The following is a 14,487-nucleotide window of genomic DNA, read 5'->3' as shown; positions in this document are numbered from 1 at the left end:
GTTTGTTCCACTCTGGAGAATTGCTCTAACCCCTCACTCTAGTCCCAGGGAGAATAACGTGACACAAGTCAAGGATATGTTCAAGGACACAGCTGAGCCTCTAAGATAAGGAGAGGAGTAACAGTTTGGGACAGGAGGAGTGAAGAACACGTTGTGTAACTCAAGTAGATTTATTCCCCTCCCTCTATGTCCTAGGGAGGTCACAGGGAGGAGGGGGAGAGGCCTGTTCAGAGGGAGGCCCTGAATACAAAAAGCTATGGATACAACCCCAGCAAGGGAAAGCAACTGGGAGGGATTTGTGGGAAGACCACAATGAAATAAACAATGTGTAAGTAATGCCCCTCTCCCCCCAAATTCCCAAACCTTGGTGGGGGTGCGGTGGGGGTGTGAAAATGAAACCTCAAAGTTCTGAGATCAGGTCTTGGCTTTTTAACAACTGGTAATCAAGCGGAAAGGATTTTAGAGACTATCCTTCCAAGGTTAATTATCGAAGTTTTATTAAGAACCGGCACTAACCTCCAAAATCTCTGATGATTCCCACGGTGGAGCGAGTTGACTTCCGTGTATTAAGAAATCACAGAATTTCGTGTAGGTAGCTCCCTTGGTTTTGGTCTCGGGTCTGTTTTCTGTTGCGATTTTAGAATACTTAAGATTAGGGACCTCATAAAATAAAGTGGTGCACGTGTGTGCATGCATCGTCCTGGAGATCGAGAAGTCAAAGGCTGGTGAGTCATCCGGCAACGACCCTCACGAAGCTTCAACTCAGGACAGAAAGCAGAAGGCCACACAGAATCTAGCCAGAGTGAGAAAACACAAGGGGTGAGCTCCTTTTGTCATATCCTGCTACCCTGGGAACTAACCCAGGCCCAAGAGATGAGAACTCACCCACATGAGAAAAGTCAGTCCATTTACGAAGGCTTTCCTCTCATGACCCAAATTCCACCTATAAGGCACCGCTTCCCAACACTGGGGCTGGAAAAGGAAGGGGGACAGAAATGCTCAAACCACAGCTAGGCCCAATGTAAATTCTAACGGCAAATTTTGATTTCTAACGTAGTTTCCAGGTACACTTTAATCAAGAGTGAATGAGAAGAAAATCTCCTGGAGAAGGATCTCAATAAATGGAGAATAATCAAGCCTGGCTTCATGGGAGTAGGAGCCGTGAGTTGCACAGGGCCACCCCTGCCTACACTAGGTTTGATGTTCCACTCTATTAAATCACAAACGGGGCTAAGAGTGTAGCTCAGTGTCAAATGCTTGTTCAGCATGCATATTGCAGGCCCTTAAAACTGCTCCCTACCACCTCCAAAAATGGGAGGTGTGGAGTGGAACTTTCAAAATGTCTTAAGTTTTGAACAAGGAGCTGGAGGAGAGGGGATGTTTGGTTTTTGTTTTGTTTTGTTTTCATTTCACTTAAAGCAGCAACTTACTTGGTTGTTAAGCTCCAAACCCCAGACAAATGGTTAAGGTGTCAATGTAGCACATCAAAGTGTATCCAGCCTCTGGATTCTCCCAGCATCCCTCAGTCCCTACCAGTTCCCAGGAATAGCTGGCATACCCTACCCTCTACCCTGAACTCTTCAGCCCAGGGCTGCTCTGCCCTTCCCACAGAGGCTCTTCCCTACATAATCCAATCATTTTGGTTATCCATCCCTTTGCACCTTTGGCCTCCTGGCTACTGCATTTGGTTCTCGTCTCCACCCGATCCCCTTCCCTTCCATAGTTCAGGGTCGTGACCAGTGTGGACTCTCTCAACGGTCTATCTCTGACTAGGCTCTCCCACATTCTCATGTATGTAGAATGAACTTGCTTCTCCACCATACCCAGGAGTAGTCACATTCTCATGTATGTATAATGAACTTGCTTCTCCATCATACCTAGGAGTAGTCATGTGTTTCCTTTCCTTTTTATTTCTTTTGGTTTTTTTTTCATTGACTGGTCTCACAACAAACTGATACATGGACTGCAGATCTTCTCTGCCATGTTCTTGTTCCTGGTTGTCGTATTGATCAGAGAGCACCCAAAACAGACTGTGATTCAAAGACACTGTGTCTTCGTTACCAGCTATGTACTCTGTTGTTCATTAATACTAAAATGTAAATCCTTCCAGGCTTGAATTTACTCAGTTCCAAGTTTTACTTTACATTTTACCAAATATCAGAACTGCAAATCTGAGTGAACAGTCTTTCTCAGAATGGTTTCCATTATGCCCGCCTGCATTGTGACTGCCTCCTTTTAGTGCAACAAGCCCACTGGATTGGACTCCATTCACAAGGCTTCCAGCCATAGCCATACCCACAATCTACTCAATTGACTTTAATCCTCTCGCAAACTCGTGCAGAAGACATTTGGACCATCTAGGAAGGCAAGTCTTTACTTAGGAGTACAAACTGGCCTTTAATTTCACCCTTCTTGGCTCCTAGGACTTGATGACTAAAGAGAAGCTGAAATCCTAAAAGTTATTTTTCTTTGCTCCTTCCTCCTTCTCTTCCTCCCCATCTCCTCTTCCGTCCACTCCCTTTTCCTCTTTCTTCTCTCTTCCTCCTCTTCTTCTCATCCCTCTCCTTTCTTCCCCTCCTCCTTCCCCCTCCTTCCTTCCTCTTTTCCTCCTTTCTTCCTCCCCCTCCTCCTTTCCCTCTTCCCCTCCCCCCTCCTGCTTTCCTCCTATCTTCCTCCCAGCTTCCTCATTCTCTCCTCCTCCTCGTCTTCCTTCCTTATTGTAGAGGTTGGTCCACAAGGGTATTAATCCCCCACACCATTGTTTCATGTTATTTTGTTTCCTTTAAGCTAACTTTTAAAGGGTTATGTCCCAGAAGCCAGGGAAACACACAGCTGGGCCTGATACACTTTCTGGCTGCAAGATCTGGAGACCTTCTCTCCAGGAGGCAGACAGAGGGAGAAAGAGCTAAATGTGAGTGAATGCCTGCCTCAGGAGAGGGGCTGGGTGAAATGGATAGCAGGTGAAGCGGTGATGGGTGAAAGGCTACCACCAGGATAATCAGAAGTTCGCTTGCACTGCAGTCCTCTGCTTTCCACATTCCTAGTGCCATCGTCATCAAAGTCATTGCTCAAGTCATTTCTTAAGTACCGTAGAACACTAATTTGGATGCTCTCAACTTACAATTGATGTGACGGCTTTGAACTCTGCTATTTTATCTTCCTATAGCAGGTATAGTAGTGCTTAGCATAAATGATTACTAAAAAAAATAAACTATATAAGGTTGCTTTACAGCACTCTCAGGTACTTCATTTCTCTTGCTTTTACTTTATTTTTTGTTAGTTTTTGGATCTGCACACACTGTGTGCCAGGCAGGCAGCAGGTGAGGGACTTTCATTATTAAGAATCATGGTCAGGGCTGGGGAGATGGCTCAGTGGTTAAGAGCACTGACTGCTCCTCCGAAGGTCCTGAGTTCAAATCCCAGCAACCACATGGTGGCTCATAACCACTCATGAGATCTAATCCTTCTTCTGGTGCGGCTGAAGACAGCTACAGTGTACTTACATATAACAATAAATAAATCTTAAAGAAAAAAAAAAGAATCATGATCAAAGGCCTGTCTTCAGGGATCATAGACGACAGAGGTAAAACAAACAGATACATGGAAAAAAAAATGACTTTCAACTCGAGCTAACTGGGAAATTCGCGAATGGAGGCTAGAGATAACTCTCTTTTCTATGGGCACAGCTCCCAAGGAATGACATGGCAGTCACAGAGTTTCTGGAAATCCTTGAAGGTTTTAACTTTTTTCCGTCCTATACATTCCTGGATTTGAGTTTCTTCTTTATTGAAACATTTTTTTTCTTCAATCTTTAGACGTTGGACATTTACCTCAGGTTGGAAGAAACATACAGGGGAAGACACAGTTCCTGACACGAAGGGGTTTTTCCCAGTAAAGAGTTCTCAAAGTAAATGAGGTTCTAACAGGAAATGGCTAAGCAGCCTGTCTTAACAGCAGAGACACTGGGCTTCCCCACCGGCGGACCCCGGAGACAAGAATGCGTTTGCATTTATTTGGGGGGTGATTACAGAACGCAGCAGGAGGGGAGTGAGGAAGTTAGATGAGGAAGCCTACTAACTGGTAATAAAAGTAGCATTACCGAGCAGTTTTCTGCTGTGAACAACTGGAGCGCCATCCTACTGGGGCACCCTGAGGACACCATAGAAGGTACTTTGTTCAGGCGAAAACTCCTAGCAGCCTTGTCCTGCTGTGCTCCAGGTTTGACCGGAAAGTCCACAGGAAGCTGCTCACAACCCCACAATGTCCATGGAAGGTGGTCCCTCCAGGAGAAAACGGTTTGCGAAAACGCTTGGGGGTTGGGGGAACGGTGGCGGATATAGATAATGTCAATGATACAGGGTGGAATGTGATTCCAGATGTGATTATGAAAAGCTACTGAGGAGTGGTGGCGCTTCAGCAAGGTCACAGAAAGATGGAGATGCTGACGAAGGAGTGCCGACCTTGGCCGGAACGACTGACTGTAAGACTGAAACAGATGGAAAAGAGCATCCAGTTGTCACAGGAGACCAGGATCCCTAGGGAGAGGAAGTTCATGAATACCGGGGAAGGGAGGAACAGGGACTACAACTAAAAAGACAAATAATCCGATTCAGACCTCTTCAAATATCCTCCCTAACAATTTTATTTTTATTTATATATTTTAGCACATAGTTTCCTCTGCCCCTATTTCCCCCACCCCCAAGCCAGATAACAGGGAGACTACATAGGTTTGATTACAGAAGGGGACATGATTACATTTTTATCTTGGCAAGATTGCTCTAGAAATCTCAGAATGTTGGGGATGGCCGGGAAGAGGTGGACAGGAATCATTTAAATAACAGAGCCACAGCGTGCCGCTGACAACCCGGCTGGGATCCTGAGTGGAAACAGAGAAGTTCTTGCGTGGACTCAGCAAGGCTCCCAAGGGCTGCATACCATAGGGAAAGATGGAGGAGGAAGGGAGGGCCGTTGGGATGAAGGATGGTGAGTCAGAGGATTGATGTTGTCTTCAACTGAGGTAATACATTATAGCAGGAAGAAGAGATTTTGTGGTTGGAATTTGGGTCTGTTGACTTCAGTGTGGGCTGTTAATCTGGACAAATGTAGCAAGAAATTTTAGAAAGCTGTGTCTGGAGTCTCCAGAGCGAACTTAGAGCAACAGGCACAGGATAGGACTCCTAACAAAGGAGGAGATAAAATGAAACCACTATGGGCTGGCCATCACATACTCGGAATTAGCAATGTCTTCTTTTAAATACAACTTGGAAGGATCATTTTCAAACATTCAGTAATTAGGATTGAGAATTCGTCTTCCCAATTTTTGTCTTAGATACAAGAGTAAAAGCCTTTTTTTTTTCTCTTTTTTTGTGGTTTTTCGAGACAGGGTTTCTCTGTGTAGCCCTGGCTGTCCTGGAACTCACTCTGTAGACCAGGCTAGCCTCGAACTCAGAAATCTGCCTGCCTCTGCCTCCCAAGTGCTGGGATTAAAGGCGTGCTCCACCACCGCCCGGCTTGTAAAAGCCTTTTTTATAGCTGTAAAATATAAACCCTTACTAGACATAATGTATGTCTATGGATTAAAATATAGGAGATAGTGCTCAGAAAGTATGCATTTGTACTGTTCTTGCAGGAGTCCACAATTCAGTTCCCACTATCCACTCCGGGCAGCTTATGACCATTGCCTGTAACTCCTACTGCAGGAAATCAGGCACTCTATTCTGTCGTCTCAGGCACCTGCACTCACACTTACATATTGGCCCTCCTACATACACATAATTTAAAAACAAATATTTTAAAAAGCACTATAGTGGAAATAGAATGTAAAAACTGTAGATGTAGACTGAGGACAAACTAAAACTAGGTTGTTCAGACCTTTGGGTGATGGCTAGGTCAGTGCATGTGGACAGCAGTGACTGACTATAGAAACGCTCCAATTGTTACAGGAGGGAAACTGCTCATTTTAAAGTATGAAATAAAGCAGTTATCAATTCTTATTTGCCACGTTCCTCTAATTTGACACCCCTTCCTCCACCCCACCCCCCGAAGGCTGTGCTTCCTGTGGTATGTACCTGCAGAGGCCCTATGCAATATTTCTTGTGTACCTTTAGGCTACTTCTTTACCATTTTCCTTACTAAAGCCAAGCAGAAATATTAGTCATAGGGACATGTTCTGAAGTTTGTGGAGGCCCAATAAATGACACTCCTGTTTTCCTTGCTTGAGTTGTGAAACAAAAGATGTTATGTCAACAGAGAGCAACCGTGGCACTTTTATCATTGTTATTGATAAAGGCCAGGCTAGAGAATGTGCTCTGGATGAAAAGCAACAGTAAATAGGGATGCTCAATCTGTGCACCGGACAGATTTATTCAACAACCAGTTATCTGCAAAGGAAGACACCCATAACCCTCTCTGCCTGTGGGAACTCACCTGGGAACACACATTTGAGGCATGGAAAAGCCAATCTGAACTCCTCTCGGCGATTTCTTCTCTAAGAAGATGGCCAAGAGCTACACATGTCCAGCTCCTTAAGCCATCTTTAGTCAATAAATCATTTAAGAACTCATCTATTTAGCTGGGTGTTTCTATAATGACAGCATGAACGCATATGAAGCCATGTCCACTGTTACCTACCTCACATCCCTGGGATTGAAGAGAAAAAAAAAACAGAACTTAGGAAAGTCTTCATAGACTACAGCTTGATTGCCATTACAGAGGGATGAAGTGGCTTGTCCAATGTCAGGCATGAAGGTAATTGGGAGACAATCTTGGGCTGGTATCCCTTTTTTTTTTTTTTAAAGAGAGTGAATAAGATCTGAAAAAATAAGATTATTTACTTCTGTAACTTTGTATAACATTCAAAGGTGCCTTTGAGTGGAATCGTCAGGCAGATGGTAATAACTGTTTTTAAAGAAACCCTAAGCCAGAGGGGGAGGTAATGAAGCCACTGACTTTCACGGAGCCCCCGGTCATCTTGAGCAGAGCAGTATCTTCTGAGGCTCTGTGGATGATCCTTCTCACACTACAGAAAATGCAGGCTCTGTGGATGATCCTTCTCTCACTACAGAAAATGCACATCTTTCTCCCTAGAAAATGGGCCAAACATACATTGCTTGTCTGCTTGTTTAGAAATTGCCTCCCAACCAGCACAGGGCCTGCTGTACAACAGGCATTCAAGAAACGGGTAGGATAAATAGATCAAGAAATGAGTAAATAAACAAACAAGGCTTCCTTTTCACTCAGAAAGGGGTACAGGATGAAGAATGAATAAATACTTTTCCAGCTGTGGCGATAAAGGAAGCACAATGGGGAAATCAATTTATTAAACTCTGCCAAAAATATTCTCTAAGCATTTTGGACTGAATGAATCCAATTATTAACAATTATCATTCCAACTGACTTAAGTGAAAAGAGCCAAAGGAAAGAGGCAGCAGGGAACATCTGAATTAACAATGAGTAGCAGCCACAACCAAAATGTAGCTTGTTGGTGCTTGCCCTTGATGCCAGCACTGCTGAGGCAGGAGGAGCAACAAGAGTTCAAGGCCAGCTTGAACTGTAGAAGAAGGTGCCGTTACAAACAAAGTACTTAGCAGAGCTTTACTCTTCATGGGGGGCAGTTGGGACAATCCTGCGGTTCTTCAGGGACAATTGACACAACCCTTCACATCTCCAGGTTCATAAGAAGAACTTGAAGAAATGAATCAAGTTCAGCTCCTTAGCACAATGACCCTCCCACCTCACTCCACCCTGACCTTTTAAATTGGGTGCCTGGCTGGCCGGGGACTTGCTATGTAGACCAGGCTGGCTTCAAGTTTAGAGAGCCTCCTGCCTAGGCCTATTAGATGTCGCAATAGACGGCATGTACTACCACACCCTGCCAACTCCTCCCTTTTGCATACCAGCGCCATGACAGGCATTTAGGCCAGGAACTTTACACATCCTATATTTATCTTCACAATCACCCTCTGAAGTGGGCACTTTAGACTCTACCCTATGAAAACATTAAGCAAAATAAACCAAACACAGAAATTAGTAATCCCACAGCCCTCCAAAACTCATGTTACAATTCATCTGCCATTGTGACAGTATTAAGAGGTGAGACCTCAGCTAGGCGGTGGTGGCGCACGCCTTTAATCCCAGCACTTGGGAGGCAGAGGCAGGTGGATTTCTGAGTTCGAAGCCAACCTGGTCTACAGAGTGAGTTCCAGGACAGCCAGGGCTACACAGTGAAATCCTGCCTCAAGAAAACAAAAACAAACAAACAAACAAAAAAAAAACCCCAAAAAACAAAAATAGAGGTGAGACCTTGCTGGGTAGCAGTGATATACAGCTTTAATCCCAGCATTTGAGAAGCAGACAGGCAGATCTCTGAGTTCCAGGCCAGCCTGGTCAATGTAAAGAGTTCCAGGACAGCCAGAGTTACACAGAGAAACTGTAAAACAAAACAAAAAGGTAAGGCCTTAGGGCTGGAATTGTAGCTCACTTGGTAGAATGGCGGCCTGGCATTCATGAAGCCTTAGGTCCCTCAGCACTACCTGGGGGCACATGCCTGCAATTCCAGCACTCTCTAAGTGGAGGCAAGAAAACTAGAAGCTCAAGGTCATTCTTATTGACAAAGCAAGTTTGATGCTAGCCTGGGCTACATAAGACTCTTTAACATAAAAGAGTCAACCTTTCAGAGTGACTCATGTTTCATTAGTGAGGGTAGGTTAGTTTGAGGATGCTTGGTACTAGTTATACCTCCTTTTGCCCCGACTCTTGCACAGGCTTTGGCTGGAGTGTGAAAGAGCAAGAAAGCAAGAAATCCAAATGTACTTCTATTATTTTACCACACCTCGTTTAATCTGGTATAGCTGCAGAAAAAGAGACCAGGAAAGCATAACAAAACAAAACAAAAGCGAAAGCAAACAAACCAAGCCAAAAAACAAATGGTGGACAAAACAGATGCCACCAGGAACAACTGGCGGTTCAATAAACTAGGAGATGTAGATTAGAGGGCAAAGCAAGAAGTGTTAGATGACCAGTATGACTACTGATAATAGAACTGAACTGCAATAGGTATTTCTGTAGACTTTAAAGCTCCTCACAATAGGAAGGGGTAACTCTGCAAGCTGGTGGACTTCACTGCAGTAACTGGCTCACATCCTCTAACTGTTTTATCATGTTTTGTCTCTTAGTACCAGGCGTTGGACCCAGGACCTTGTGCATGCTAGACAAGCACTCTACCACCAAACTACATCAGCAGAACTTCAGAACATAATCTTGTAGGACTTGTTCATGCACAATAATAGTTATTCTACCAAAACCATTATCTCTGTTACAAACTTCAATATCACGGACCTCTACTGATGTTAAGAATAAGTGTCTGTCACACAACCCAATCTTTAAACTTATGTCTTTTTCTCTCCTTGGCTAAAGATCTTTCTCTTGTTAATTCATGCATAGTCCTACTAGTTTAAACAAATTTATTAATTAACTGAAAAACCTATTTATTTAATAGCTGGGAGAATAAATTCTGATACATTAGCAGTGAAGTATTCAATAGTGGAATTAAGAATACAATACTATTCAAATAGCACCAGAATAGCAAAACACTAGAGGACAAATCTGAGAAAAGAAATATAGGACTTACATATCAAAAGTTACAAAATTTTGAGGAAACTGAAGAAACAATTAATAAATTCAGATAGATACTATGCTTGTGAATCAGAAGACACAATATTGTTCATCTGATCATTCTCTCTAAATTAATCTATAGATTCCATTCAGATTTTTCATTCTTTGTTGAAGAAATTGAGGAATAAGTACTTTTATATGGTAGTGAAAAACCCCTAGAAGACCAGAACAGTTTTACAAAACAACAGTTAGGCTTTCATTTCCTTTTTTTTTTATTTTCGAGACAGGGTTTCTCTGGGTAGCCCTGGCTGTCCTGGAACTCACTCTGTAGACCAGGCTAGCCTCGAACTCAGAAATCCATCTGCCTCTGCCTCCCAAGTGCTGGGATTAAAGGCGGCGTGTGCCACCACCACCTGGCTAGAAGGGGGGATTTTAAAACGTTACCATAAAGCAATGGTTACCAAGACAGAAGAGAATTGAGAGTCTGCAACCAACAATTGTATTCAGAGTCAACTGATTTTGGCAAAGATACCAATATAGTCCTAGGGAGAGGGCTGTGCCCAACAACCAGTGCTGGAGAAAACAGATGTTCCTTAAAAGAGATGACTTAGATCTCCACCTCATAGCATATAAAAACAATAACTCAGTATGGAACATTGTGTGTGTTACATACAGAATGTATGTGTGTACATATATGTGTAGAAGAGAGGCCTTTAAGAGAAAATCTACATAAAACAAGGGAGAAATATCTTCAAAACCTTGAGTTAATGAGGATTTCTTAGATAAAACACCAATAGGACAGTCCATAGAAGAAAAAAACCTGCTAAATCAGACCCCATCAAAATTCAAAAGTTGTGCTATTTGACTGACCACACTATTAAGAAAATGAGTCAGGCAGTGGTGACATGGGCCTTTAATCCCAGTGCCTGGAAGACAGAGGCAGGCAGATCTCCAAGTTCGAGGCAAGCATGGTCTATAGAATAAGTTCCAGGACAGCCAGGGCTAGGCAGAGAAATCCTACATCAAAAGGAGAAGAGGATGAGGAGCGGGGAGGAGGAGGAATAAGAAGAAAAGGAAAAAAAAAGGAAGAAAAGAAAGGAAAGGAAAAGGGGAGAAACAAGAAGGAAAGGAAAGGTAAAAAGGAAAAAGAAAGAAAATGAAAAGATGAGGCTGGAGAGAAGACTCAGCCATTAAATGGCCTTAACGTGGGTTAGGTTCCCAGCACCCACATGGCAGCTAACAACTATCTGTTACTCCACTTCCAGAGTATCTGATGCTCTGTTCTGGCCTTAGTGGATACTTTATACTGGTGCACAGACCTTCATATAGGCAAAATACTCAAGCATATACAATAAAATGAATCTTTAAAAACAAAAAAAGGAAAGAAAATGAAACAAATAGCAGACTGGGGAGAGAGGGAATGTTTGTTAAACTCACATCAAGTAAAAGAGTTTTAGTCATAATATATAAAGAATTCACAAAGTCAATAAACAGAAAGTAACAACAATCAAAACATGAACAAAACACAGAACAGTCCATTTATCAACAAGGATATACAAATAACGGTGAACCACACAAAATGATGCTTACCACCATTATTTATTAAGCTACCACAAAAGTAAGCCCCAAGAAGACAATGTTCCATAGCAACTAGAGTATCAGAATACAGACAATAATAGATTTTAAAGAGGGTATGAAGTAGAAACCCATATCTATAGGTGATGAGAATTTAAAATGATGTCTCTCACAAGTTATCATTAGGATGTCAGTAAACCCAGTAATTCTGCCTGAGCATGCACTCGGGATACAAGAAAGCATGCACTTCCATGAAGATGTGCAGCAGGCTACTCAACACAGCGTATACTGAAAACAGTGCAAATGTTCAACAGTCCGTGACTGGATAGATAAATTATGGCCAATAAATACAAGATCATAACACTTATCAATTAGAAAGAAGAGATTGTCCACTCAGATGGGAAAGATTTGACTCATACTAAATGGGAGATAAACATCAGAACGTCATGTGAAGTGGACTACGCCAGATTCAACAGACCCAATTTCAGGATTCATTTTCCAGACTATATGTGTAAATTTTTTCATGTACTAGTTCATAATACATATGAAAAATTTCATGTATTACATCATAATGCATACATATGCTATTAACATAAACTTATGGAGAAAGTGGATCTGTGATTGCCTACAGGTGACAGCATGAACTGTCACTAACTATAAATGAACATAAGAATCTTACTTGGGGGAATAAATGTATTCTGAAACTTACATATGTTGATGAATGCCTCAACTAGTAAATTCACAAAAAAACAAAACAACAAAAAAAACCCTGAATTGTCTGCTTGACACAGGTGAATGATATAAAAATGTAGTTCATTGAATTTATTTTAAAAAATAAGCTAAATTTTGCTCTCTGAGCCCTCTGGGCCAAGGCAAGCTGCTCTGAGTAGCCTGCTATCCCAGGAGACCTCCACTCTCCTGTCACCTCTCCTCCACCTTCCTCAGACTCCTGAATCATACAAGTAAGCTTCCCTTCCCCCATCCAGGATAGCCAAAACAATTCTGAACAATAAAAGAACTTCAGGAGGAATCACCGTTCCCTGACCTGTACTACAGAGCAATAGTGATAAAAACTACATGATATTGGTACAGAAACAGACACGCTGATCAATGGAATCGAATCGAAGACCCAGAAATAAACCCACACACCTATGGACACTCAAATTTGATAAAGAAGCCAAAACCAAACAATTGAAAAATGAAAGCATCTTCAAAAAATATTGCTGGATTAACTGTATATCTGCATGGAGAAGAATGAAAATAGATCCATATTTATCACCTTGCACAAAACTCAAGTCTAAGTGGATCAAGGACTTCAAAATAAAACTGGATACACTAAATCTCATAGAAGAGAAATTGGGAAAGAGCCTCGAACACATTGGCCACAGGGGAAAATTATATATTGTGATCTAATATATAACAGAACACCAATAGATCAAGCCCTAAGATCAACGATTGATAAATTGGACCTCATGAAACTGCAAGGTTTCTGTAAGACAAAGGACACTGTCAATAGGACCAACAAGCAGCCTACAGACTGGGAAAGGATCTTCACCAACCCTACATCTGACAGAGAGCTAATATCCAAATTTTACAAAGAACCCAAGAAATTAGACATCAACAACCCAAATAACCCAATTGAAAAATAGAGTACAGGGGGCTGGAGAGATGTCTCAGTGGTTAAGAGCACCGACTACTCTTCCAAAGGTCCTGAGCTCAATTCCCAGCAACCACATGGTGGCTTACAACCATCTATAATAGGGTCTCATCCTCTCCTCTGGTGTGCCTGAAGACAGCTATAGTGTATTCATACACATAAAATAAATAAATAAAAGAAAGTGTACTTGCTGTTCTACTAAAAAAAAAAATGGAGTGCAGGACTAAACAGAGAATTCTCAACAGAGGAATCTCGAATGGCCGAGAAGCACTTAAAGAAATGTTCAAAGTCCTTAGTCATGAGGGAAATGCAAATCAAAACAATTCTGAGGTTTCATCTTGCACCCATTAGAATAGTTAAGAACAAAAACTCAACAGATAGCACTTGTTGGTGAGGATGTTGAGCAAGAGGAACACTCCTCTATTACTGGTGGGCATGCAAACTTGTACAACCACTTTGGAAATCAATTTGACTATTTCTCAAGACCCAGCTCTACCACTCCTGGGCATATACCTAAAAGATGCTCCAACACCCCACAAAGACACTTGCTCAACAATGTTCATAGCAGCTTTATTCATAATAGCCAAAAATCACGAAACAACCCAGATGTCCCTCAACTGAAGAATGCATAAAGAAAATGTGGTACATCTATTCAGCTATTAAAAACAAAGACATCAGGCAGTGGTGGTGCACACCTTTAATCCTGGCACTTGGGAGGCAGAAGCAGGAAGATTTCTGAGTTCAACACCATCTTGGTCTACAGAGTGAGTTCCAGGACAGCCAGAGCTACACAGAGAAACCCGGTCTCAAAAACAAAAGCAAAACAAAAACCAAGACATCATGAAATTTGCAGGCAAATGGATGGAACTTGAGAATATCATCCTAAGTGAAGTAACCAAGTCCCAAAAAAGACATGCATGGTATGTACTCAGAGACTGCGGAAATGGTCAACCAAAACCCAACTTGAGACCAGCACCAATCCCCAACAGTATTAATGATACTGTTATCTTGCAGACAGGAGCACTTTGTCCTCTGAGGGGCTCCACCCAGCAGCTGACTCAGACAGATACAGACACCCACAGCCACACAGTGGATGGGGCTTGGAGATTCCTGTGGAAGATTAGGAGGAAGGATTGCGGGCCACAAACTGGGTATGAATTCCGCAGGAAGACCAATGGAGTCAACTAACTTGGACCCTTGGGGTTCTCAGAGTCTGAACCACCAACCAAAGAACATATACAGGCTGGATCTAGGCTTCCCCACACGTATGTAGCAGATGTCAAATTTGGTCTTAATGTGGGTCCAGAACAACTGGAATGGGGCTATCTCCCAAAGGCTGTTACCTGTACATGAGATATGCTTTAACTGAGGCCTTGTCTGGCCTCAGTGGGAGAGGAAGCACCTGGCCATGTAGAGACTAGAGGTGCCAGGGTGGGGGGGGAGATACACAGGGGGACCGCACTCGCTCAGAGGAGAAGGGAAGGATTGTGGGGGATGGGTGACCAGGAGGGGAGTAGTGAGCAGGATGTAAAGTGTGTAATTAAAAAAATAAATTAAGAGACGGGCGGTGGTGGCGCTCGCCTTTAATCCCAGCACTTGGGAGACAGAGGCAGGCAGATTTCTGAGTTCGAGGCCAGCCTGGT

The 14,487-nt window shown here is 42.7% G+C and overlaps 2 long non-coding RNA genes across 2 annotated transcripts in view; one reads left to right on the top strand and one right to left on the bottom strand.

The window, feature by feature from the left end:
- Positions 1–526: 526 nt before the first annotated feature.
- Positions 527–14,487, bottom strand: part of LOC116086448 — a 14,871-nt gene continuing 910 nt past the window's right edge. The window contains exons 2-3 of the long non-coding RNA XR_004116931.1: positions 886–972; positions 527–793 (exon numbers count right to left, since the gene is read on the bottom strand). This is a non-coding gene — a long non-coding RNA (uncharacterized LOC116086448). The remainder of the gene's footprint in view (positions 794–885; positions 973–14,487) is intronic.
- Positions 4,124–4,608, top strand: LOC116086449. The gene is made up of 2 exons (XR_004116932.1): positions 4,124–4,167; positions 4,377–4,608. It is a non-coding gene; the product is annotated as an uncharacterized LOC116086449 (long non-coding RNA).

This window comes from Mastomys coucha, unplaced genomic scaffold, assembly GCF_008632895.1.
Source record: "Mastomys coucha isolate ucsf_1 unplaced genomic scaffold, UCSF_Mcou_1 pScaffold12, whole genome shotgun sequence".
Lineage (NCBI taxonomy): Eukaryota > Metazoa > Chordata > Mammalia > Rodentia > Muridae > Mastomys > Mastomys coucha.
Note: the sequence above shows the minus strand (reverse complement) of the source record. Positions and strands in the feature narration are given on the sequence as shown.